Raw genomic sequence first — 18771 nt, forward strand, 5'->3', positions numbered from 1 at the left:
GCCTCGCCGAGCCCCGCCGCCCCTCGCCGCACCCCCGAGCCCCGCCGGAGCCCGTCCCGAGCCCCGCCGGAGTTGCCCCGATGAGGTAGCCGCAGCCGCCGCCGACTGTCTGTTTTTTTTCAAAAAACCGCTTCGGTTTATTTTTTTAGAACCCTAGGTTTATTTTTTTATGATCGGTTTATTTTTTTTCTTCGGTTTAGTTTGTTAGTGAACGTTCACCGATCTGTTCGTTTTAACGAACGTGTTCATTGGTTAGTCGCTGTTAGCGAACGTCCGTTCGTTTAACTGTTCGTCAGTTTTATTTTCGTCGGATTATCCGCGATTTTCCAGAATCGCGATTTCTGATCTGTTTTTCGTTTTAGTTTAACTTTTCGCTCGTTTATCGGAATCAGGCGATTCAAGCGCCTAGAGTTTCGTATCGAAATTCTCTTTCCGGTTAACCTACTCAAACAAGTTTTTGCTACTGTAAAATTTGACCTAGATCCAGATTAGTAAACGAAGCTTGTTTCTTTCGCCGTTTGACTTTCGTTGCGTCGTTCGATTTGTTTCTTTTTGCAAACCGGAGATTCTTAAGTTGAACTTTCTGGTTAGATCTTATATTTGAGTTTTACTTGTGCAGTTGATGAGTGCTTATTGTATGCTTGTTTGTTTGCGATAGAGTACCCGGAGTGCGCCGCTTGCTACTTGGAATCTCTAGGTTTCACGGATCATCAGCAAGGCAAGTAACACTTTGATGATATCTCTTTACTACCCAGTTTTATTGCATTAGATCAACCCTCAAACATTGCATGGTTAGGATCTAATTAAATTGTGGGAATTGGGAAGTAGTTGAGGTAGTACCTATTACCTGTTTATTATCAAACCTTGGGAGTTACTTCTGCGTTGCTTATATCGCTATGCTCTGCTGGTAGACGTGGATTGGGTTTGAGAGATATTCACGAGAGATGTGAGATTGTTAATTAATGGTTTACTTAAGGTGGCAACTAAAACTCACATCTGGGTGGATTGAGGTACCTGGGTATTCCAGGATTGCCTGTGTTTTTCTTTTGGACCGCCACCCAGGTTCAAAGGGATCATGAGATTATTCATGCTAGAAACTTCCGTGTGCAGCCGCAAGCTATTATGGGCTCTAGCATAGTCGAGTAAGTTGTGGGAAACCTTTCCATGATGGGCTAGCAGATGTAGGGGATTGTAGGTGTATTGGCCTATCTATCGGTTAAGGGGACCTCTTCGGAAAGACTGTGTCTCGGTCATCCGTTTCTCAAACATCATGTAGTGCGAGAATCAAGCGGAGGCGATCGAGTCTTGTGGGAAAAGTGCACAAACCTCTGCAGAGTGTATAAACTAATCATGGTTAGCCGTGTCCCCGGTTATGGACGTTTTGAGTATCTAGTATCTGGATTATCATGTGAATCTCATCACCATGTTACTTTAATTAATTTTGTTGGGTTAATGATGATAACTTAATTGGGATTGAGATGATGTCAACCATCTCAATGTTTAACAACCACCATGATAGTTAAATAAAATTTATTCCTTTGCAGTAGGGAAAAATTGGCTTTTCGCAAAACAGTAACCATAGAGCTTTCCACCAGCCAAATATGCATGTAGTTATAGCATCATTCTGTTCATTACTCTCTATGTGTTATTTTGCCAGCATATTCCATGTGCTGACCCGTTTCGGGCTGCAACGTTTCATGTTGCAGACTTTTCAGACGACGAGTAAGGTGCCTTAGGTCGTGGTCTTATACTCAGTGATGCCGTTGGAGTTAATGGACTCACTTATCTTCCAAGTCTTCCGCTGTTATCATATTTAGATGACCTTAAGCCATATTTATCATACTTATTTATCTTGTGAGATACTCGTTGTAATAAGTGTGTGATTGCTACTCTGTATAAATCCTCCATTTGTACTGTGCGTGTCAGCATTACTGATCCAGGGATGACACTGGTGCACAGAAGCACAGATTGTTTGAGGTCTGGTCGCTACAAAGGTGGTATCAGAGCACACGTTCACTGTAGGACACGACCACTAAGTTTAAACCCTAGAACACTACTCTCTTCTCATTTCTTACTCCTCTCCATTTTCTACTCTTTTAGGAATGGCGGATGCAAGGAACAAGTTCATGCAACCAGATGAAGATACACCCTTTGGATGCCACTTGAAGGAAGTCACTAGATACCTAAACATCGGAATTCCAAGCTTCACCAGAACCTACAACGCCACACTACCAGAAGAAGAGCGCTGGAAGATTCAAGTTCAAGTTCCAGGAAGGACGTTTACGCCAGTCACTGAGCCTATAGAGTTTTCCTTTGATGCACCAACCTGGAGTTTAGGGAAGAGCATGGCAGCCCACATCTCTATGGGACGCATTGGAGAAGTGTACCACAGGGAGCTTAAGGATACTATCTACCAGATTTGTGGACGCCGAGATGAGCAATGGGAGATGATCAGCACCAAGAAGGATGGATCAATTGCAGCTTTCATCCAGGAGCAAAACCAACACATTCATCGCCAGGAGAACCAGATGTGCGTAGACATGATAGGTCTAAAGAAGGCATTGACCAAGATCACGGAGTTGGAGGAAGAACTCAAGGCTACACGCGATGGATATGAGGAGGAAATCGCAACACTATTGGAGAAAAATGAAGACCTGATAAAGAAGATCGGAGTTTTCATGGGAGACCCAGCACCTGGAGGACAAGACGACGATTCTACTTGCCCGGATAACTACATCATCATCGACGACACCGACTTGGACCCAAGTGAAGATGACTATGTTGATGAAGCTGGAGCAGATATCATGGAGTCTTCGGCTGATCAAAATTTCTAGTAGACCACCATAATCAGTAGTAGTATTTTCCCCCATGTATATAGTATAGTCCGAGCACGTAGTAACGACAGTTTGATCGATTGTATGCCTTGTTGATTGAGTGATATTGTTGGTGTTTGTCTCATGAGCATATGGGTAGTGTTTTCTCTCTAGACCTCATTCTATTCTATATCTCATCTTTTCTAAACCTATCAGATGCCTCCGAGAGGCGACACCGGATTTGTTTTTCCACCGGAGATCACTCAGTTGATTCAGCAGCAGAATGCACTGATGCAAGTATTAGTACAGAACCAAGGCAACAACAACAACAACAACAACAACCCACCACCACCTGTTGATCACTTAACCCGTTTCTTGAGGCTAAATCCGCCGGTGTTTTCCAGCAGCACCGAGCCGATTGTTGCAGATGATTGGCTCCGCAAAGTTGGAAGGGAGTTGACCACTACAGGATGCACAGATGCGGAGAGAGTGCGTTTTGCCGCACATCAGCTTGATGGACCCGCAACATCATGGTGGGAGAATTACACAGCCACACACCCTATTGACACTGTCACATGGGACCAGTTTCAGCAAGCTTTCCGTACTGCCCATGTTTCAGCAGGAGCTATGGCTATGAAGAAGCGTGAGTTTCGCAACCTACGCCAAGGAGGACGCACCATAGGCCAGTATGTGGAGGACTTTAGTAAGTTAGCACGTTATGCTCCAGATGACATTGCTACAGATGCAGCCAAGCAGGAGAATTTTCTGGAAGGACTGAATGATGAGCTGAGCTTGCAGCTGATGGTAGCAACCTTCAACAACTACCAGGAGTTGGTAGATAGAGCTCTCATGATTGAAGGGAAGCAGCAGCAGCTTGAAAACCGTAAGAGGAAGTATGGACAAGGGAAGTACAATTCTGGAGCTCAGCAGAAGCCACGTTTTACCCCGAAATCGGGAGGACATTTTCAGCATACCCATGGAGGAGGTAGTTCGCACAACCATAATGGCCCCAAGAATGGCAATGGGAATGGAGGAAGCAATGGCCAGAACCGTACCAACCCTTCAACCCCAGCTAAGAGAGACCTGAGCCAAGTCACTTGCTTTAAGTGCCAGAAGACTGGACATTATGCCAATGAATGTCCTGAAGCCCAGAATGGAAATGGCAATGGAAGCTCTGGGAAGAAGCCGAACCCTTTCAACAAAGGACATGTGAACCACGTTAGCGTGGAAGAGGTTGAAGCTCAGCCAGATGCAGTAATAGGCAAGTTTTTGGTTAAGTCATTTACTGCACTCGTTCTTTTTGATACTGGTGCATCGCATTCATACATATCAAGGGGATTTGTGGATAAGTATAAACTGCCCACCAAGGTTCTTAAAACACCTATGTTAGTAAGTTCACCAGGAGCAGAGTATATGGCAAGCCAAGGATGTTTTCAGATGCCATTGGCCATAGGTAGGCATGTTTTCCCCTCAGACTTGATAATCTTGGAGTCGCAAGGTTTGGATGTAATTTTGGGTATGGATTGGTTATCGAAGTATGGAGGGAACATTGATTGCGCCAGTAAGACGATTTCTCTTACCACCCCAGAAGGAAGAAGGATTAAGTATGTATCCCGGCATGTGCCGAAGAGGACTCAAGTGAATTCCTTATCAGGCGTTGTACAGGAGGAAGTACCAGTGGTGAAGGATTACCCGGATGTATTTCCAGAAGAGTTGCCAGGCATGCCACCCGATAGAGACATCGAGTTTCTGATCGAGCTTTTGCCAGGCACAGGACCAATATCTAAGAGACCGTACAGGATGCCCGCAAAAGATTTGGAGGAGATTAAGAAGCAGATTAAGGAGTTACTGGATAAAGGCTATATTCGCCCAAGTTCGTCACCTTGGGGATCGCCGGTACTTCTAGTGGAGAAGAAGGATGGATCATTAAGGATGGTCGTTGATTATCGTGGATTGAATGAAGTGACCATCAAGAATAAGTACCCACTGCCGATGATCAATGATTTGTTTGACCACTTACAAGGAGCTAAGGTATTTTCCAAGATCGATCTACGATCAGGATACCATCAGTTGAAGATTCGAGAGCAGGATATACCAAAGACAGCTTTTACCACCAGGTATGGGCTGTATGAGTATACCGTTATGTCATTTGGTCTGACTAACGCACCTGCCTATTTCATGAACCTGATGAACAAAGTGTTTATGGAGTTTTTGGATAAGTTCGTCGTAGTGTTCATTGATGACATTTTCGTCTACTCAAAGAATGAAGAGGAGCATAAGGAGCATTTGCGTTTGGTACTTGAGAAGCTCAGAGAACATCAGCTATACACCAAGTTCAGCAAATGTGAGTTTTGGCTGAAGGAAGTTGGATTCCTCGGACACGTTATATCCGGAGAAGGAATAGCAGTAGACCCCACCAAAGTTGACACAGTAACAAACTGGGAATCACCCGCATCAGTTGGAGAAATCCGGAGTTTTCTTGGACTTGCAGGATACTACCGGAGGTTCATTGAGAATTTCTCGAGGATTGCTAAGCCCGTGACTGAGCTATTGAAGAAAGACACCAAGTTCAATTGGACTGAGGATTGTGAAGCTAGTTTTCAGGAGTTGAAGAAACGTTTGGTTACATCACCAGTGTTGATCCTGCCAGATCAACGCAAGGATTATGAAGTTTATTGCGATGCTTCTCGTCGAGGACTTGGAGCAGTGCTTATGCAGGAGGGAAGAGTTGTTTCATATGCTTCACGACAACTTAAACCCCATGAGAAGAATTATGCCACCCATGATTTGGAGTTAGCAGCCGTGGTACATGCGTTGAAGACATGGAGACATTTTCTCATCGGAAATCACTGTGAGGTGTACACGGATCACAAGAGTTTGAAGTACATTTTCACGCAAAAGGAGTTGAATCTCAGGCAAAGGAGATGGTTGGAGCTCAGAAAGGATTATGATATGAGATTGCATTATCATCCCGGAAAGGCTAACGTAGTAGCAGACGCGTTGAGCCGCAAGAGCCATGTCAACACACTCATGACCGGAGAGGTACCGAAAGTATTAGCCGAGGATATTCGCGAGCTATGTTTGGAGATAGTACCGAGAGGCTATTTAGCAACGTTGGAGATTCAGTCTACCTTGATGGAAAAGATCAGGGAAGCTCAAAAGACAGACAAGGAGATTGATGAGATAAAGAAAAGGTTGAGCAAAGGAAAAGCCAAGGGATTTCGCGAGGATGAGCACGATACCTTATGGTTTGAGGACCGAGTTTATGTGCCCAATGATCCGCAGATCAGGAAGTTGATCTTGCAAGAGGCCCATGATTCACCGTATTCGATTCACCCAGGAAATACCAAGATGTATTTGGATTTGAAGGATACTTTCTGGTGGACCGGAATGAAGAAGGATATTGCGGAGTATGTAGCAGTTTGTGATGTATGTCAGAGAGTAAAGGCAGAGCATCAGAAGGCAGCAGGATTGCTACAGCCATTGCCGATACCCGAATCGAAGTGGGATAAACTAGGCATGGATTTTATCACGGGATTGCCCAGGACTCGTTCAGGCTATGACTCGATATGGGTTGTAGTCGATCGTTTGACGAAAGTAGCTCATTTCATCCCAGTGAAGACCACTTACACCAGTGCTAAGTTGGCAAAAATATACATGACCAGAATCGTATGTCTGCATGGAGTTCCGAGGACCATTGTATTAGATAGAGGAACCCAGTTTACCTCGAAGTTTTGGAATCAGTTACATGAAACTTTGCGAACCAGGCTAGAATTCAGTACAGCTTTTCATCCACAGACAGATGGACAGACCGAGAGAGTCAATCAGATTTTGGAGGACATGTTGAGAGCTTGTGCGCTAGATTATGGATCTAGTTGGGACGACAATTTGCCGTATGCAGAGTTTTCTTACAACAACAGTTATCAAACCTGTTTGAAGATGGCCCCTTTCGAAGCTTTGTACGGAAGGAGGTGTAGAACACCATTGTTATGGGACGAAGTTGGAGACCGCCAGTTGTTTGGACCAGATTTGATTAAAGAGTCCGGACGGAAAGTGAAGTTGATTCGCGATAGGCTCAAGGTAGCCCAATCCAGGCAGAAGAGTTATGCGGATTCTAAACGCAAGGAGACAGTTCACGAAGTCGGAGACAGAGTTTATCTTCGTGTATCACCACTTCGAGGAGTGAAGCGCTTTGGAGTTAAAGGAAAGTTAGCGCCACGTTTTGTAGGACCATACAAAGTATTGGAGCGTATGGGAGAAGTTGCTTACAAGCTGGAATTGCCTGAAGGATTGTCAGGAGTACATGCTGTATTTCACGTTTCCCAGTTGAAGAAGTGCCACGCAGAGATGGCCGAGATACCACTGAAAGATACGGTGCCATTGGAAGCGATTCAGTTGGATAGTGACTTGACCTATGAGGAGAAACCAGTTAAGATTCTCGAGTATGCCAGCCGAGTCACCCGCAGCAAGGTTATCAAGTTTTGCAAAGTTCAGTGGAGTCACCACACGGAAGATGAAGCCACCTGGGAGCGAGAGGAAGATCTATGGAAGAACCACTCTCACCTATTTTCCAGCCAACCCGAATCTCGAGGGCGAGATTCATCTTAAGGGGGTGGTAGGTTTGTAACATCCCAAATTTTCAATTTGGAATGTTATACATTAGATCATCATTGCATAGCATATCTTATTGCATTTTGGCAAATCCTTGAAAATCCTAAGCAACTCAAGGACCCTCGGAGAGAGTTGGGGATTTTGCCCGGTTTTCATATTTGATTTTTATCAAATAAGTGAAACGAGGATTTTTGGTTTTAATTATTTTTCTCTCCGAAAATATTTCATATTAAAATAAATGAGAGGAGAAAATATGACTTCTCCAAAATAATTGAAATATTGGAGGAAAAATATTAAAATCAAATATTTGATTTTATTCGGATTTTATTTGCAATTTTATTTGCGTTAAAAAAATTGCATGTTTTAAAAACTGCATTTTTAGGGCCAAGAAAATGTTCACCTCGTTCTAATTATTTTGATTAGGCAGTGAAATTTTATTTGGGCAATTTTAGTTTTTTATTTATTTTTCTATGATTTTTTTTAGGTTCGGCGGAATTAATTTAAAAAAAACGCACGAGCGCCGACTGGGCCGAAGCCCAGCCTAGCCGCGCGAGCCGTCTCCCTCCCGGAGACCTAGCTCCCGCCGCCGCCCGAGTCCCGGTCGGGGACGACGCCGCCGCTGCCTTACCCCTCCCCCACGGCACCCCCCTCCTATATATACCCCGCCACCCCGCCGCCTCCCTCACCCCGTTCCCTGCCTCGACCGAAGCCGCCGACGCCGGAGCTGACCCCGCCACCGAGAGGAGCTCGCCGCTTGTTGAGGATATAGACCTTAGAGTCACCCGCCCGGTGGGGCCGGGTTACTCATAAGGGTCATCGCCTGAAGCCCGGCGCCAAGCTTGAAGACGGTGGGCCAAAGATGGGCTTATGACCCGGTGACGGCTTAAGGCCCGTAGTCACAACCGCCTTTAGATAGAACTTGTAGTAGGCAAGGATAGTTGAGAGTCCGAGCTGGACACTCTTATGAGCCGGCCGGGACTCTGAAAGCCGCTGGGTGTCAGCCTCTCTATATAAAGGGAAGACCCGGCAGTGGTTTAGGGACAAGGAAGATCTCATCAAGAGCCAGGCCTAGCAATTAAGCTCCCTAGTCCTCGAAACCCTAATCAATACCACCTCAACTGGACGTAGGCTTTTACCTTCACCGTAAGGGGCCGAACCAGTATAACCCTCGTGTTTCTTGTCCCGTTTAACCCCTTCAAGCTTCCTAGTTGCGATGGCTCCACGACTAAGTCCTAGCTCGAGGACATCTGCCGTGATAATTCCAGGACAGTTGGCGCCCACCGTGGGGCCAGCGCACGATGGATTTGAGTTCTTGAAGGGCAGCTTCGAAGGGCTCAAGGGATACGCTATGGGCCGGATGACCAAGAGTCATCGCGGCAAGCTCTACATCGACGATGCAAACTAGGGCCCTGACGCCGGCTCAATTGAGTACGGATACCGGGTCCCCTTCGGCGGAATTCATGCTTTCATTGGCAAGATTGGTGAGCCGGGCCCTGAGCCGGATCTCTGCGCCGATCTCGTCGAAACGGCTCAGCACGCACGACCCGCCCTGGCCCTGCCTGCCTTGAAGCATGCTTTTGTGGGATATATCCATGGAGGGCTCTCCGACAGATCTGGATCTGGTGATGAGACGGCCGCCGGCTCTGACGGCGAGTCGTCTACAGATGAGTCAAACTCGTTGTATCAACTTCAAGATGGCAGGCTCATGGGATGTTCCGATGGTGACAGCATTCCGGACCCGTTTGAGCCGCCGAGCCGGGTTGGAATCTTCATGGCCGGTGCCCAGCCCGTTCAGAATCCCACCGCCGGGTCAGGAAATCCGGTGCCCTCGCCGGCTCAGGTGCTGATGGATCTCATGGACAAGATGACGGCCCTGTTAACCGCCACGGTTGACCCGGCGGATCAAGCTCAGCATGACGCGGAGGTGGCACAGTTAAAGTTAGATCTAGTGAAAGCCAAGGAGGATCTAGCAGCGGAAGGGATCAGGATGGCTGCGGAGAGGGCGGCTCTCGACGCCCAGACTCAGTTGATTCAGGCGCAGTCCTTCCAGCTCACGATGGATCAGAACGCGTCCAACGAGGTCATGAGAAGGAGGCATCAAAAGGCCCAATCACGACTCCCTCCGGTCTACGATCCTCGGAACCTCTTCAACACGCCAGGTGCAGGGTCTAGTAACCCGCCGGGAGTCGTAGTGCCCGGGTCTGGGACCCCTGTTATGGGGCCTCCCCGGGTGAACCCTGCCCCGCCTCAGTATGTGCCAATACCACCGGGTCATTATGCTAACCCGCTGGAAAACATGGTCGCCGCAGCAGCATGGCTGGCGGCTCTCCCAATTGATGGCGACTCTCCAACGGCTGTGGAAACCCGCCGGGTCAGAGAACTCCTTCAGACAGTGCTGGCACAGCAGGAGGCGTACTCTTACAGCTGAGACAGGATCCATTCAACCCCTCGTCCAGGCCGGAGCCCGAGTTATAGCAGGCACATGGTTTCTGCGCCCGGCTCAAGTAACGTCCGACGCCATGACTTGCCACCTGGTCATGGCCCGGCTCATAACGAAGTCTTTCACGCGATAGACCAAGACAGAGTGCGGCAAGGGGCGGAGCAGGTGCCTCAGTTGACGGCTTACCAGACGCCCCCGGCTTATCCGACGGCTTCCATCGACGTGGGTATCCCTACAAGGACTGGGGGTGTCCCCTGTTTAGTGCCGGCCCTCCGCAACGAACGTCTACCCAAGGACTTCAAAGGGCCTAGGAAGGTGCCTAATTACACGGCTGATTTACAACCCGCAGCCTGGATCGAGAGCTATGAGATGGCCATGGAATTGTTGGAGGTCAGTGAAGCGGCGATGGCTAAGTACTTCACCATGATGTTAGATGGGACTGCCCGCACTTGGTTGAAAGGGCTACCACCGAATTCCATCGGGTCTTGGGCTGAGCTGAAAGCCCGGTTCATCCAGAACTTCAAAGATACCTGTAGGCAGTCTATGTCAATTGTGGATTTGATTAACTGTAAACAGCAGGAGGGTGAGTCTACGACACATTGGGTTCGCCGGGTCAAAGAGATAATACATTCATCTGATAAGATGGATGCCGGCTCTACAGTCTTAATGTTAGAGCAGAATTGTCGCTTCCTGCCCCTGAAGATGAAACTCGGGCGGCTCAAGCGCGACTGCAGTGATATGGGTACGCTGATGGCGGCTCTCGTCAAGTACGCCGACTCTGATAGTACCAAGGACCCCGCTTCAGATGATGAGAGGGCAGGGAAGGGAAGAAAGAACGGCAATGGCAAGGGTCCTCAGCATAACCCGGCAAACCAAGGGGGTAACAAGCGTAAGGCTGATGGCAGTATGGAGTTTGTGGCCAATGCCAACTCACAGCGTAACAACCAGCGACGTAAAGGGAGGCCGCCTCCCCGAGCTGGCGGGTCAGGCCCAACGCTCGAGCAGTTGTTGAATGAGCCTTGTCCAAGGCATGGATCCAGGGAGAAGCCAGCTACTCATCTATGGAAAGATTGTGCCATCATGAAGGCCTTTAAGAACTCCAACGCTTTTAATGCCAATAATGGCCCGGGCGGCGGCTCAGGCGCCGGCGGCTTTCATGGCCCGGGCGGCGGCTCAAATTCTAATCCACAGAACGGTCAAGGGGGCTTTAATCAGCAGTCTGGCCAGGGTCATCAACAGCAGCAGGGGGGTTATCAAACCAATCCAAAGCAGCTTAACGGTGGACAGTATCACATATTTACCACCAGTCTGTGTAAACGAGATCAGAAGCTTCATAAGAGGGCTGTGAATGCGGTTGAGCCGGCGGTTCCGCGTTATTTAAGATGGTCTCAACAGCCTATTGTGTGGAGTAGGGAGGATCACCCTCCCCGGGTTGACAACCCGGGTCACTTGGCCTTGGTGGTGGCTCCTCAAGTGGGAGGATATAAGTTCACTAAGGTGCTCATGGATGGAGGCAGCAGTATCAACATCCTCTATTATGAGACTTTCCGTCGTATGGGGTTGATTGATAAGAACCTCAGCTAGTCAAACACTGTTTTCCACGGTGTGGTGCCTGGTAAGTCGGCTTATCCAGTTGGCAAAATTGAGTTGGAAGTGGCCTTTGGAGACGAGTACAACTACAGGGTGGAAAAATTGACCTTTGAGGTGGTCAAGATAAGAAGTCCGTATCATGCCATATTTGGGCGGCCGGCTTACGCCAAGTTCATGGCACGACCGTGTTACGTGTATTTACAGCTTAAGATGCCGGGTCACAATGGGACCATTACGGTTCACGGCAGCCGGAAGGTGGCTTTGGAGTGTTAGGAAGGCGATGCGGCTTATGCAGAATCTGTTTGTGCAACAGAGGAGTTGAAATTCTACAAGGACAATGTTGACCTAACAGATATGACCTCTCTGAAAAAGCCGAGTACGGAGCATGAGCCGGCAGTGAAATTTAAGTCGGCGGATGAGACTAAACTTGTTGATTTCGTTCCAGGTGATTCATCTCAGCAGTTTAGCATCAGTGCCAATCTGGATCCAAAATAGGAAAGCGCGCTCATCGAGTTCATCCGTGAGAATAGGGACATTTTTGCATGGAAACCTTCTGACATGCCAGGTGTACCTAGAGAACTCGCTGAGCACACTCTCAATGTTGATCCGATATTCACTACAGGAATCAGCTATTTTGCCGTCTGCCACGGCGGACGGCAAAGGCATGAACGGCGGACGGCAAAGGCCTTTGCCGTCCGCCGCGGACGGCAAAAGGCCCCGGCAAAGTAGGCTACGATAAACAGCTTCTTTGCCGTCTGTTTCCTGGTGGCTGACGGCAAAGACCCTTTGCCGTCTGCCGCGGACGGCAAAGAGAGCGGACGGCAATAATTGTGCTCTCAGTCCGTTAAGTGGCTAACGGCAGGCCTTTGCCGTCTGCCCGCGGACGGCAAACTTTCTAGTGTCTTTGCCGTCCGCCGTATGATGTCATCTACATGTCACCACATGGCAGGCCTTTGCCGTCCGCCGCTGACGGCAAACTCATTTACTCTTTGCCGTCTGCCACTGTAGGCAAATTGACCAAATGGGTCAGCTCCCAGGAAGCACAGCTGGATGCCACGTGGCCTCTTTGCCGTCCGCGGCAGACGGCAAAGAGCCCGTTCCCGTCGGTGGCAGACGGCAAAGAGCCTGCATATTGGCTCTTTTTTCTGTTTTGTATTAAATCCAACAATTTTCAACACAAATATATATGACATATATAGATATATTTCACAAGGCCATTACAGAGCAAACATATAAGATATCCAACACATAACTTCATCATACATAGTTCCATGCATAGTTCCATCATACATAGCAAGTTCAACATAGAGGCATCCAACCATATATATTACAATAGTTTCATCCAACGATACATGCATAGTTCAACGATACAAAAGAAACAGAGAAAGGGATAAGGAGCACTCCATCTATGCAAGCTTTCGTCAAGTGAATGAAATCTGCAAAATGAAAAATAAGAAAGTTAGAAATCGGTGACTAGAACAAGAAGAATAGAACAAGAAGAAGACTAGAACAAGAAGAGTATGTAATTTATGAGCTAACTTACGTGAAATGGATCATATATGAGCTAACTAAGTTGAAATGGGTCGTTTATGAGCTAGCTAAGGTGAAATGGATCATTTATGAGCTAACTTTGTTGAAATGGGTCGTTTATGAGCTAACTAGGGTCAAATGGATCGTTTTTTAGGTAACTAAGGTGAAATGGATCTTTTTTAGCTCACTTAGGTCAAATGGATCATTTATGAGCTAACTTAGTTGAAATGGATCGTTTTTGAGCTAACTTTGTTGAAATGGATCATTTATGAGCTAATTTAGTTGAAATGGATCTTTTTGAGCTAACTTAGGTGAAATGGATCATTTAAGAGCTAATTTAGGTGAAATGGATCGTTTTTAGCTAACTTGGTGAAATGGTCGTTTATGAGCTAAATTAGTTGAAATGGATCGTTTATGAGATAACCTAGGTAAGATGGGTCATTTTGGAGTTAACCTAGGTGAAATGGGCCATTTTAAAGCTAACGTAGGTAAAATGGATCATTTAGGAGCTAATCTAGGTAAAATGGGTCATTTTTGAGCTAACTTGGATGAACTGCATCATTTATAAGCTAACCTAGGTAAAATGGGTCATTTTGGAGGAAAGAAGCTAACTCTAGGTCATTATGGTAAGCATATTGGAGGAAATAAAGCTAAGTCTAGGTCTTTATGCATTTGTTAAGCAAAACACTAGAGAAACTTACCGTGATCAGGGAGGTGTAGGAGCGGGGTGGCTAGTGCCGCTACCTGGAGAAGGATCGTGCGATGCGTTTCTGGAGTTAAGCTGCACCAAAGATCATTTCCAATGTCTCGTTAGCATTATGACACTCAAATGTTAAGACTAGCAAGTAATGTCCATTCAAATTAAACTCACCGTGCTCCCAGGAGCAATCACTGGCATCGGCGGAGCGGGCTGACCGGACTTCTCGCACATAGACTGCACATTTGGTTTTCACAACAGAGTCATACTAGTTAGTAATGAGACTCAAATGTTAAGACTAGCAAGTAATCTGCAGAAGAAACTTACCACAAGGAGCTCGTACATGGCCCTTAACTGCATGTCATTCCGTGCCCTCTCCTCCTCCATCATCTTTCTCGTCCTCTCCTCCATCTCCCGCTGCCTCTCCGTCGCCTCCGCCAGAAGTTTCTCCGTTCTATCTCTCTCAGTCTGTATAGCAGCCTGCAACACCACTCACATGACCATTTGTAATCATTGATGGAAGCGCACACAATGTAATGGAGAAAGATAACTGAGTACGTATCACTAACCTTGATGGCGAGTTGTACTGGCCGTTCACGAGGCCTTATCTCAGGAGCGGAGCTCGACTAGTGCGCCTTGATCTCCGGGAGAGTGCTAGGACAATGGATAAGTCCATCTCCAATGGCTATGGAACCATGGGACCTCCCGCCACCAGATATCATCACCAGCTCTGGATCAATGGGACCCTGGCTCGGGTTGAAGTCCTCCCCTTTCCTCCCCTTCCCCTCATCTCTATATCTCACGAGCTTGTTGTGGGAGGAGATGTTGGTGAAGTTGTTTGCATCATCGAGGTCAGACTGAGAGAAAGCCTTGACTTTCTTGAAAGAGGCAGTGTGGGCCATGGCATATAGGTCGTACACCTTATTGTGGCGTGCCTGAAAGAGAGAAACAATGTAAATTAGTAATTAAAGGGCTCAAGCTAGCATGATGAATGAATTGCATGAATCATGAAGCAAACCACATACCCAGTTGCGCCCGAACTGATATAAGTTGGAGCTGCCTTGATGGTGTGGCACACCTTCCATTTGGGCACGTTTGTCCTTGGCCTCGTTGTGGAGGGCTAGCCATTCTTTTGAGCACCACTCATCGACCAACACCTCCCAACAATCCATCCGATCCGCACACCATCTCGGAGGCGCCTAAGTTAGCAAATAGAAACTTGAGCGCTACGGCTAAGAATTACTAAATGAAGGAACTTAAGTAGAAGGCCTTAAGAATTACCTTCATGTACTGCTCCTTACTCAGGAACTTATCGCGGCACGCCAGCTTGGTCTTCTTGATACCACGCAAGGCGTAGTAGTCTCGAACAGCCTGCACCCGAGCATCGTGCCGTAAGTTCTGGAGTAGGCGCTTGCAGACGTTCTCGATAACATGTGCCGCGTCCTCCTCGTATCCCTCCTCACACCTGTAGAATGTCTGCAATCAAATGAGACAATATTGATTAGTACAATTAATAACTAGCTAGTTGAAGATTTTTAAATGTGTAAAGGAGAAATTACCCAGAACTTTCTGATCACCATGTCTGCCCTCGTGTCGCACACGACACCGTCGATAATCTCATCCGGCGGGGCCGGGGCAGCCACGTAGTGCTCCCAGCTCAATCCAAGCTCTGGAAGCCGACCCTCACCAGGCAACATGACAAACCCCGGGAAGTTTTGCCGGCAAAGAACTCCAAGGACGGAGTTGGGCCGGCGGACACTATGATGGTGGTCCCAACCCCTGCAGCATGACAAGGCCAACGGATTAGTTATTTGAAGAAACGTGAATGCACAAGGTACAAAAATATTAAATGCACCTACGTACCTCTCCCCATCAGGGAAAATCAACCACCTCTGCTCGCGGGTCGCCGGCACGGACGGGAGCCGTGTAGCACCACGCTGGTAGACGGTGCCCCCCTCCTCCTCAAGATCAGTCAGCTCCCCGCCATCATCAGCATGGCCACTCGGCTCCTCGGGCTGATCCGGCCAGGTACCCCATCCGGACGTGTGCTCCTCCAGGGTCTCGTGGGCCGAACTCTCGTGGGCCGAAGGCCAGTCGACCCGAGGCTCGTGGGACCAAGACCCGTTGACCAGAGGCTCGTGGACCGGAGTCCGTGTAGCCTCCTCCTCGGACGAGTCCACCCTAGCAGTCACGTGCTCGGGTGAAACAGCTGGGGGTGGCGGCGAGGATGGCGCCGTAGCAGTCACCCTACCTACTCTCCCACGACCACGTGCCCCACCTCCTCTCTTCCTACCTCGTCCCCTGCTGGACACCGCGGTCGACGAAGAAGGGCCCGGCGGTGTGGCCATACTGTCCAGCAACGCTCGGCGGAGAGGTGCGTCTGGAATGGAAGACCTCAGACCATGCGCCGACGAAGAAGGGGCCTTGGCGCGCTCCCGACCAGCGCCCACCATCTTTCAACACCTGCCATGACAAACAGTAAACGAAATTAGTACAACATAAAAAAAAGACCGACATGAATAATAATATGTGTATCACTTAAGTGTATCATCATCAAGTACAACATAAAAAAATTTAATACCTGACACTACTAATAATCTCGATCAGTATCATCAATAAATGCATAATCATCATCATCACTATAATCAATGACGAGCTCATAGGGTTCAGTGGCATCAACATGTGGAAGGCCACCTTGACGTAATCGGTCAAGCAATGACAGGTCATCCGCAGCAGTAACCTCTTCTTGTTCCGGCTCTTCTTGTTCCTCCTCTGGGGTGATGTCGGATTCACTGTCGCTGTCTACTTCAATGTTTTGGGGTGAAGTATAGCGGTTCTTGAAACGCTTTTTGGAAAGACGTGTCTCTTGGAAGAATTCTCCTTCATATGTGTCTGGGTTAATGTGAGGTTCATAATCCTCTTCCTTTGGGGGAGATAGTCTAGCACGTGGCGGCACTTCATAAACGACATCCCAACCTTTCAGATTTGGATTAGTTTGGCAGGCCCACGGTAGATAGAATACTTGGGTCGCCTGTGAGCCGTAATATAGACATCAGGAACATCTAAATGGGTGCTTTGGTTGATTTCAACTAGCCCTATATGTTCATGAGTCCTTCTAGTCTCCTTCGGCTGAAACCAATAACATTTGAAGACTACGACATTCGGTGGGTTTTCACCATAGAATAGAAGTTCATAAATTGCTTCAACTCTCCCATAATACTCGATACCTCCTTCGCCGATAGCAGATACACAACAATTTGTAGACTTCCGGTCGGCCATAGATAGCTCTTTGCCATAGGTACAAAAGCGATACCCGTTGATGTCGTATTTGTCAAATGAACGAACCTTATAGTCAAAACCATTAGCGACTTGTCTCAATTCGGCGTCCATAGACTCTGAATTAGCCTACAAGTTTAATATGAAAGGATTGTTGCATTACGCACAAATTAGCGAATGAAACCAGGATAGCCGCCTACAAATTAGCCTACAAGTCTAATAGAAATTACCGTTTGTTTGAACCAAGAGATGAAACCGGGATAGCCGCCTCCTTGCTTTGCGAGAAGCTCATACTCTTCGACAGAATCCTTTTGGATCACCGCTTCATACGAGAATAAGGCGACGTATCGACTGTATGAAATATCCAGGAATAAGAGCAGTTCAAAGGAAATAGAAGTTGCGAAACTATGTACCGAGAACTTACTCGATGTACGGCCGCACTTCTATCAGGTTGTTGAAGATATACAACGAAATGGTCCGCCATTGTTCGTTATCCAAAGATACTGGATTTGAAACACTGGCTGGTGCGAGATTCCCTTTGAACTGGCTGAGGTTGGATCCACCCTTTTTAGGGTCGTCAGCATTGTACCGAGGCTTCGGATTATGCAAATGACGATTTTTGGCTTCGTAGTGTGCTGTCACGAAGTTTGCCGCCTCCTCAGTGATGAATGCCTCAGCCATCGATGCTTCAATTCTACGTTTATTTTTACATTTTTGTCGAAGCGTCTTCTGCATCCTCTCAGTTGGGTAGCACCAACGATTTTGCACGGGCCCCCCAAATCTTGCCTCGGTCGGGAGATGCAAAATCAAATGTTGCATTGGATTAAAGAAGCCCGGTGGAAAGATCTTCTCTAACTTGCAGATCAACTCCGGCGCCAACTCTTCCATTTCTTCTAGCACGCCAGGCGATAGTTCTTTCGCACAAAGAACACGGAAGAAATAGCTGAGTTCTGCCAGTACTAGCCATTCATCCTCAGGGATGAAGCCACGCAACATCACCGGCATTACCCGCTCAATCCATATGTGCCAATCATGACTCTTGAGACCAAATATCTTCAATTTATCAAGACTGGCTCCCCTCTGTAGATTCGCTGCATACCCATCGGGGAACATCAACAGCATTTTCACCCACAAGATAATTTCCCTCATAGCTGGCCTTCCAAGATTGAACCATGCCTTTGGCTTCGTCCAGTTCTGCTTTCCTTTCGGTTCTTTCATGTTTTGTAACGGCCTATCACATAGCGCCTCCAGATCGACTCTAGCCTTAGTATTATCCTTTGACTTCCCATCTATGCTGAACAATGTACCAAAAAGTGCCTCGGCGATATTCTTCTTAGTGTGCATCACGTCGATGTTGTGTGGGCAAAGGAGGTCTTTGAAGTAAGGCAGATCCCATAAGCATGTTTTGTGAGTCCAGGCGTGCTTAGAATTATACCCCTTGAAGTACCCTGGACGCTCTGGATCTGGCTCGAGAGCGTTTAACTGATCCAGGGTCTGTTGGCCTGTCAATGCAGGTGGTGCAGAGTTTTTGACAACTCTACCTCTGATGAAGTTCTTCTTGTCTTTCCTAAACTTATGGTGAGGATTCAGGAACTGTCTATGCATGTCGAAGCAAGAAAACTTGCGACCGGCCGGAAGCCAACAAAACTCAAGAGCTCCCTTGCATGTGGGGCACGGGAACCTTCCATGCACACACCAGCCAACGAATAGCGCATACGCCGGCAAGTCATGCGTCGAGTACATGTACCAGACACGCATTATGAAGTTCCGTTTGCTATAGGCGTCGTATGTCTTGAACCCATTATCCCAGGCTT

This window comes from Triticum aestivum, chromosome 6D (assembly GCF_018294505.1).
Source record: "Triticum aestivum cultivar Chinese Spring chromosome 6D, IWGSC CS RefSeq v2.1, whole genome shotgun sequence".
Classification (NCBI taxonomy): domain Eukaryota; kingdom Viridiplantae; phylum Streptophyta; class Magnoliopsida; order Poales; family Poaceae; genus Triticum; species Triticum aestivum.